The sequence below is a fragment of the Tachyglossus aculeatus genome, chromosome 5 (genome assembly GCF_015852505.1).
Source record: "Tachyglossus aculeatus isolate mTacAcu1 chromosome 5, mTacAcu1.pri, whole genome shotgun sequence".
Lineage (NCBI taxonomy): Eukaryota > Metazoa > Chordata > Mammalia > Monotremata > Tachyglossidae > Tachyglossus > Tachyglossus aculeatus.
In genome coordinates this window covers 33,378,608-33,387,272 of record NC_052070.1, presented here as the reverse complement: position 1 = coordinate 33,387,272, position 8,665 = coordinate 33,378,608, and the positions used below count along the sequence as shown (strand labels likewise).

Here is an 8,665-nt window from a genome sequence, read left to right as displayed (position 1 = left end):
GGGGGGCTCACAGTCTTCATCCCCATTTTCCAGATGAGGGAACTGAGGCCCAGAGAAGTGAAGTGACTTGCCCAAAGTCACACAGCTGAGAAGTGGTGGAGCCGGAATTTGAACCCACGACCTCTGACTCCAAAGCCTGGGCTCTTTTCCACTGAGCCACGCTGCTTCTCTGGGTTCTAATCCTGGTTCTGCCAGTTGCTTGCTGTGTGACCTTGGGTGAGCTATTTCACTTTCCTGTGCCTCAATTTCCTCAACTGTAAAGTGGGGATTAAATCCTGCTCCCTCCTATTTAGACTGTGAGTCTCATGGAGGGCAGGGACTATGTCCACCCTGATAAACTTGTATCTACCCCAGTGCTTAGAACAGTGCTGGACAAATACCATAAAAAAAGAGAGAGAGGAGAGGCAGCCACTGGCCCCCAAACTGACTAGGCCCATCACAGTCCTGGGTCATAGTCATTCAGGCAAATGTGTCTCTAGGGGTGGAACAACTTGGATTCTTGGAATAACTTGGAATACTTTATTTAGATTGAAATGGATATTTTCCCCTGAATTGTCCTGATTAATGCCTCAATTCCCCCTCTCAGGATCGTACCTGGAGAGTTTCCAGTACTCTACCAGTCTCGGCTACAGGAGGGAGAGTCAAGCAGAGGTGTACCCATTCCACTCTTAGCTTGGGTAGTGGCTAGCGAGTGGAAGGAAATCTGCTACAAATCAAAACTCACCTGTGCAGGGCAGCAGCGGCACTGTAGACAGTCGAAGGCAGAGATTCAAGTTTACTGCATGGACCAAGGCAATGGTAAACCACTTTTGTACTTTTACCAAGAAAACTCTGTGGATTCACTACCAGAATGCTTGAAGATGGAGGTGAGGCATTTTGGGAGAGATGTGTCCATGGAGTCGCTATGGGTCAGAGACGACTCAGCAGCATAAGACAAATGCCTAAATTTCCATTTCACTTTGCCAGCAAAGACCTATCTCCTCCAGGAGGTCTTCCATGACTAAGTCCTCACTCCCCTGTAGCCCCTGGGTCTGTAGCCCTTAAGCATGGTTTAGTGGAAAGAGCATGGGCTTGGAAGTCAGAGGTTGAGGGTTCTAATACCGGCTCTGCCACTTACCAGCTGTGTGACTTTGGGCAAGTCACCTAACTTCTCTGTGCCTCAGTTACCTCAGCTATAAAATGGGGATTAAGACTGTGAACCCCATGTGGGACAACCTGATTACCTTGTATTTATCCCAGAGCTTAGAACAGTGCTTGGCACATAGTAAGTGATAAACAAATACCATCACTATTGTTATTATTATCATTATTAATAAACACTTGGATATTTACCCCTCCCCCAGCCCCATAGCACTTAAGCACAAACACATCTATTTTAATGTTCATCTCCTACTTTAGGCTCCTGCTCATTGAGGATAAGGAACATGTTTACCAATGCTGTTGTATTGTACTCTCCCAAGTGCTTAATACAGTGCTCTGCTCACAGTAAGTGCTTAATAAATACCATTGATTGTTTGACTGATTGATCTTCTCAAAGAGGCCTTCCCAACAACATGGCCTAGATAGAGCATGGTCCTGGGATTCAGAAGGATCTCGGTTCTAATCCGATCTCTGCCACGTGTCTCCTGTGTGACCTTGGGCACGTCACTTCACTTCTCTGGGACTCAGTTTCCTTAGCTGCAAAATGGGGATTAAGACTGTGAGCCCATATGGGTCATGGACTGTTTCCAACCTGAATAGCTTGTGTCCACCCCAGTGCTTAGTAGGGTGTCTGGCACACAGTAAGCACTTAACAAATACCGCAATTATTATTATTGTTACTTTGCATTTGGTTGTGTACTCCTTAAGCACCCTGATTCTCACCCCACCCCTACGATCCTTAGGTAAATATTCTTATACTCTATTTCCCCTGACTCTAATCTATTTTAATATCTGTCTCTCAATGTAGACTATAAGCTCTTTAAGGGCAAGGATCATGTCTAACAATTCTAGTTGTATTGTACTTTCTCAAATGCTTAACACGGTGCTCTGCACACAGGAAGTGCTCAGAAAATGCCATTAATTGATCTATTGTTGGCACTCTCCCAAACACTTATTACAGCACTCTGCACACAGTAAGCACGCAAGAAATACCACTGATTGATAAACTTAAAGGGTGGAGAGGGGGAGATGGAGACAGAGGCAGAGGTAGATGAATGAAAAGCAGAATGGCTGAGGGATAGACCACAGGCCTGGGAATCAGAAGGACCTGGGTTCTTATCCTGGCTCTACCACATGTCTGCTGTGTGACCTTGGGAAAGTCACTTAACTTTTCTGGCCTCCTTTACCTCACCTGTAAAAAATGGGGATTAAGAGTGTGAGCCCCATGTGAGACAGGGACTATGTTTAACCTAATCAACTTGTATCTCCCTCACCTCTTTGAACTGTGCTTGGCATATAGTAAGCGCTTAACAAGTACTACAAATTAATTAAATTAATGAAAGGTCAAAGAGATTGTTTATCTCCGTGAAAAATCACACTGGTACCATGAGAGGACCTGAAAGAAAAACCCTTTGTTTTTCCAGGAGACTTCACTCTGAGAGTCTGGTTTTCCCCCATCTTCCTGTCACTGGAACTTGTCCTCCCTTAGAGGGTATGAATTGAACAAGCTTCCTCCTTTATAATAAATATGAACACATCTGATACTCTAGCACTGACGTAGGGTTCTAATCTTTAACCAGTTTCAATTAGGCCATCTTCTTAATCTTCTGTTTTCCTCCCCTGAACTTTGGTCACTGTCCCTGATGCTGCCTGTCACCTCTCCTCCAGGACCCTGACCGGGGAACCGGGATCCTGATTGGGAGTCAAGACTGACTGGGAAGTCGAGACCCTGACTGAGGAGCTGGGATCCCGCCGGGGGAGCCAGCCCCTTTGCAGTGGAAGGCCAGAAGCAGGGAGGAGGAGGCAGAGTAGCCAAAAAGGGCAGGACTACCTACCCTCAGCTTCTGGAAGCCTGGACGGGGGTCATCCCCACCTTCCATGGGGCAGAACCCCCCCTCTAACCACCACACCCCCTAACACCACGTCCGTGGCTTAGTGGTAGAGCAGCACTTAGAACAGTGCTTTGCACATAGTAAGCGCTGAACAAAGTGCTTAGAGAAGTAGTGTGGCTCAGTGGAAAGAGCCCGGGCTTTGGAGTCAGAGGTCATGGGTTCAAATCATGGTTCCGCCACTTGTCAGCTGTGTGACTTTGGGCAAGTCACTTAACTTCTCTGGGCCTCAGATACCTCATCTGTAAAATGGGGATTAAGATTGTGAGCCCCATGTGGGACGACCTGATTGCTTTGTATCCCCCCAGTGCTTAGAACAGTGCTTTGCACGTAGTAAGCGCTTAACAAATTCCATTATCGTCACTATTATTATTATTATTATTAAATGCCATCATTATTATTATTATCATTATTAGAGCATGGGAAGGGGAATCAGAAGGACCTGGTTCTAATCCTGGCTCAGTCGCATGTCTGCTGTGTGATCTTGGGCAAGTCACTTGACTTCTCTGGGACTCAGTTACCTCATCTGTAAAATGGAGATTAAGACTATAAACCCCAGTGGGACAGGGACTATGTCTAATCTGATTAACTTGTATCTACCCCTGTGCTTAGAACAGGGCTTGGCATTCATGCATTCATTCAATCGTATTTATTGAGCACTTACTGTGTGCAGAGCACTGTACTAAGCGCTTGGAAAGTACAATTCAGCAACAAAGAGAGACAATCCCTGCCCACCACGGGCTCACAGTCTAGAAGGGGATTTTTAAGTGCTTACTATGTGACAGGCACTGTATTAAGCACTGGGATGGATATGCTGGGATGGATACAAGCAAATCAGGTTGTGCACAGTCCCTGTCCCCTGTCTCCAGGACTGCACCTGGAGAGTTTCCAGTACTCTACCATTCATTCATTCATTCAATAGTATTTATTGAGCACTTACTGTATCCAGAGCACTGTACTAAGCGCTTGGGAAGTACAAGTTGGCAACATATAGAGATGGTCCCTATCCAACAACGGGCTCACAGTTTAGAAGGGGGAGATAGACAACAAAACAAAACATGTGGACTGGCGTCAAGTCATCAGAACAAAAAGAATTAAAGCTAAATGCACATCATTAACAAAATTTATAGAATAGTAAATATGTACAAGTAAAATAGAGTAATAAATCTGTATAAACATATTTACAGGTGCTGTGGGGAGGGGAAGGAGGTAGGGCAGGGGGGGATGGGGAGGAGGAGAGGAAAAAGGGGGCTCTGTCTGGGAAGGCCTCTTGGAGGAGGTGAGCTCTCAATAGGGCTTTGAAGGGAGGAAGAGAGCTAGCTTGGCTAGCGCCTCTTCCCACCACAGCCAAGACTGTTCCACCTGGACACAGCCCTGCCAGAGGAGGAGGATTGTGAAGGAAGGCTGGAACTATCCTGGATTCCCCAACAGCCATGGGCCTGGGGCAGCTGCTGGCCAGGATCCGGTATCGGTTTGTGTGACTCAGAGCGGCTCTGGAGACAGCAGTCCTCTCTCTCATGAAAGAAACATCAGCGCTAATTGAATCCAACCCCACCTGGCAGCACACATGGGGCCCCGGCCTCTCATTCATATTTTATTTCACTGTTTAAAACAGAAAAAAAGGAAAGGAGAGGAACAGGTTGGGGGAGGAAGGGAGCAAGGAGGAGGAGAAGGAGATCAAGGAAGAGCAGGAGGACCGGGAAGGGGAGGAGGAGGAAGAAGGAGAGCAGGAGGAGAAAGAGTTGGAACAGGTTCAGGCCAGTGGATTGCAGTACAGTGCTCTGCACAGTGTAAGCGCTCAGTAAGTATCATTGAAGACAGGCTAGAAAAAGCATCGATTCTTTTGAAATGTGGTGTTGGAGAAGGCTTTTGCAAATACCATGGACTGCCTGAAAAACAAACAAATGGATTTGGAGCAAATTAAACCAAAGTGGTCTTTGGAAGGCAAAATGACTTGACTTGGATTAACCTTTTTTGGGTACATAAGCAGGAGGACTAGCTCTCTGGAGAAGACACTAATGCTAGGAAAAGTCCAGGGAAAACGTGGAAGAGGCAGACCAGCAGCTAGATGGATAATAATAATAATCATGATGATGGTATTTATGAAGCGCTTACTATGTGCAAAGCACTGTTCTAAGCTCTGGGATAGATACAACGTCATCAGGTTGTCCCACGTAGGGCTCACAGGCTTAATCCCCATTTTACAAATGAGGGAACTGAGGCCCAGAGAAGCAAAGTGACTTGCCCAAAGTCACACAGCTGACAATTGGCGGAGCAGGATTAGAACCCATGACCTCTGACTTCAAAGCCCAGGCTCTCACTGAGCCATACTGCTTCTCTGAAGAACTGTTAGAAAGATTGCAGGTTACGGCAGAAGACAGGATGTTCTGGAGAAAATCTATCCATAGAGTTGCTATGAATTGGAAACAACTCGATGGCGCTTTATAATAAATACCATTGACAGATGGACTTACTGACACAGAGGCTGAAGCTCGTTATGGGCAGGGAATATGTCTGTTTATTGCTATGTTGAACTTTCCCAAGTGCATAGTACGGTGCTTTGCACACATTAAGCGCTCAATAAATGATTGAATGAATGACTGGAGGAGAGGGAGGGGAGGCAGGTGAGGGAATGGGTGATGACTAGGACTAGAGAAGCAGCTTGGCTTAGTGGAAAGAGCCCGGGCTTGGGAGTCAGAAGTCATGGGTTCTAATCCCGGCTCCACCACTTGCCTGCTGTGTGACCTTGGGCAAGTTGCTAAACTTCTCTGTGCCTCAGTGACATCATCTGTAAAATGAGATTAAGCCTGTGAGCCCCATGTGGGACAACCTGCTGACCTTATGTCTATCCAGCACTTAGAACAGTGCTTTTCACATAGTAAGCGCTTAACAAATACCATAAATGTCATTATTATGATTATTATAATGGGACAATCTGATTACCTTGTTTCTACTCCAACACTTAGAACATTGCATGGCAGGTAGTAAGCACTTAACAAATGCCATTATTATTATTATTACTATTATTAGGGTGGGGTGGGGGTGGGGCTTCAGCAGGAGGGTCCTGGCGGGAAGATCGTGAGGCATGGGGCTTCTAGCTTCAATCCTGGAGAGTTGGCGGAAGAAGGTGCTGGAAGCTCAGGGTCAGTGCAAAAACTGGAGTAAGTATTCATTTTATTATCATCATTATTTTGATTAGAAGTAGTAATAATAAGAATAATCATAATGCTAGTGGTGGCATTTATTAGGCACTTACTAAGTGCCAGACAACCCTGCCCCCATAGCATTTATGTACACATACTTATATCCTGCGGCTTCCCCTAAAATTATAAGTTCTTCAAAGGCAAGGATCATGTCTTCCAGTTCTATTGCACTACACTCTCCCAAGGGATTAGTACAATCCCTATAGGGAAGCAGCGTGGCACGGTGGATATAACACGGGACTGGGAGTCAGAATGACCTTGTGCAAGTTACTTCACTTTTCTGTGCCTCAGTTACCTGATCCATAAAATGGGGATTTAGACGGTGAGCCCCACGTGGGACTGGGACTGTGTCCAACCCGATTTGCTCATAACCACCACAGCACTTAGTACAGGGCCTGGCACATTGTAAGCAGTTAACAAATACCATAATTGTTGTTATTATAATAATTACAGTGATCTGCTCACAATAAGCAATCAACTAACACCACTGATTGACGGATTGATCCACGTTTATTTTATGCTCTGTCTCTCCCACATTAGCTCCTTTGTCTACCAACTCTATTGTCCTCTCCCAAGCGCTTAGAACAGTGCTCTGTACAAAAAAGCGCTTGATAAATATTGTTGATTGATTGATTGCTGGGGTAGATACAATATAATCAGAGCAGACACAGTCCTTGTCTGATAAAAGCTCACAGTCTAATGTGTTGTGACAGAGTGGTTGTCATTAAAATCCTAGATATTATCAATTCCTTCTTCTAGACTGTGAGCCCATTATTGGGTAGGGACCGTCTCTATATGTTGCCAACTTGTACTTCCCAAGAGCTTAGTACAGTGCTCTGCACACAGTAAGCGCTCAATAAATATGATTGAATGAATGAATTCCTTGAAAGGAAAGCCAGACCTAATGCTTTATAACAAAGAACAGCTTTATCATCATTTAAAATGGTATCATTGATACTCCAAGGAATGGTAAAATCAGAATTCAGCCCGACCTTCAGTGGGAGGGATTGGGAATCCAGTAGTGGGAAGGGCCCCAGACTGGGAGTCAGAGGACCTGGGGGTGGGAGCCTCTCGGGGTGAGGGGTCCTGGGCTCTCAGGTCGGCTGCTCCGTCTGTGGGATCCATCTGGGCCCGTGGAGTGGGGAGACTTGACAGCTGGCTGGCAGCAGGCCCGGGCTTGGCCAGCTGAGGGAAGAGGAGTCTGAGGGCAGGAACGTTTGTCAGGGGCTGGGTCCCCGCCTGCCCATCAAAGGCAACCGAGGGTTCAGCTAGGGCTGCCGGTCAACTCTGCGGCTGTCAGTCAATATCCCCGGAGCCCCTCCGTATCTTGGTGGGAGGGGTCTCACTGAGGGTCTGCCTGAACCCCCTGCTTCATCAGACATCCATCCATTCTACAGACTCCTCTCCTGGGGGAGGTGAAGGAGGGCTACCTGTCTGCTGGTCATTTGGCTCCTTGGAGAGAGGGTGGTGGAAAATAAAAAGGCAACCCCTTTAGTAGGACTGGCACGGAAACTTGTTCTCATCTATCATGCCGCCAACCTCTCACCCTTGTCATGCCTCTGGCCTGGAACACCCTTTCTTTTCATATCCGACAGATAGATAGTCTCCCCAATTCATGATACTTAACAAGTACCATAATTATTATCTTTATTATTATTGAAAGTCTTACTGAAGGCACAACTCCTCCAAGAGGCCTTCCCTGACTAAGCCTTCATTTCCTCTTCTTCCACTCCTTTCTGTCACCCTGACTCACTCCTTTTATCTGCCACTACCCACCCCCAGCCCCACAGCAGTTATAATAATAATAATAGTAATAATAATAATGGTATTTGTTAAGCACTTACTATGTGCCAACACTGTTCTAAGCTCTGTGGTAGATCCAAGGTAAGCAGTTGTCCCACAAGGGGCTCACATCCCCATTTTACAGATGAGGTAACTGAGGCACAGTGAAGTGAAGTGACTTGCCCAAAGTCACCCAGCTGATAAATGGCGGAGCTGGGATTAGAACCCACAACCTCTGACTCCCAAGCCCGGGCTCTTTCCACTAAGCCATGCCGCTCTCTCTAAAGTTATTTATATATCCATAATTTATTTGTTTTTTATTAATGTCTGTCTCCCCTTCTAGACTGTGAGCTCGCTGTGGGCAGGAATGTGTCTGTTATATTGTACTCTCCCAAGAGTTTAATACAGAGCTTTGCACACAGTAAGTGCTCAATAAATAGGATTGAATGGATGTCTGTTATATTGTTGTGTTGAATTCTCCCAAGTGCTTAGTATAGTTCTTGGCACACAGTAAGTGCTCGATAAATAAGATTGATTGACTGATTAACTGTTCCTCACTTAAGGCAGAGGTGGCTTCCCCTTGGCCAGTGTATTCTGCATGGAAAGTGCTAGAGGAAGGCACCACATCACCAGATCTTCTCCGGCCATTCC

The 8,665-nt window shown here is 46.1% G+C and overlaps 1 non-coding gene across 1 annotated transcript; it reads left to right on the top strand.

Moving 5' to 3' along the window:
• Positions 1–576: 576 nt before the first annotated feature.
• On the top strand, positions 577–714 carry LOC119928976. Its single transcript, XR_005451121.1, has one exon. It is a non-coding gene; the product is annotated as a small nucleolar RNA SNORA7 (small nucleolar RNA).
• The last annotated feature ends 7,951 nt before the right edge of the window (positions 715–8,665 follow it).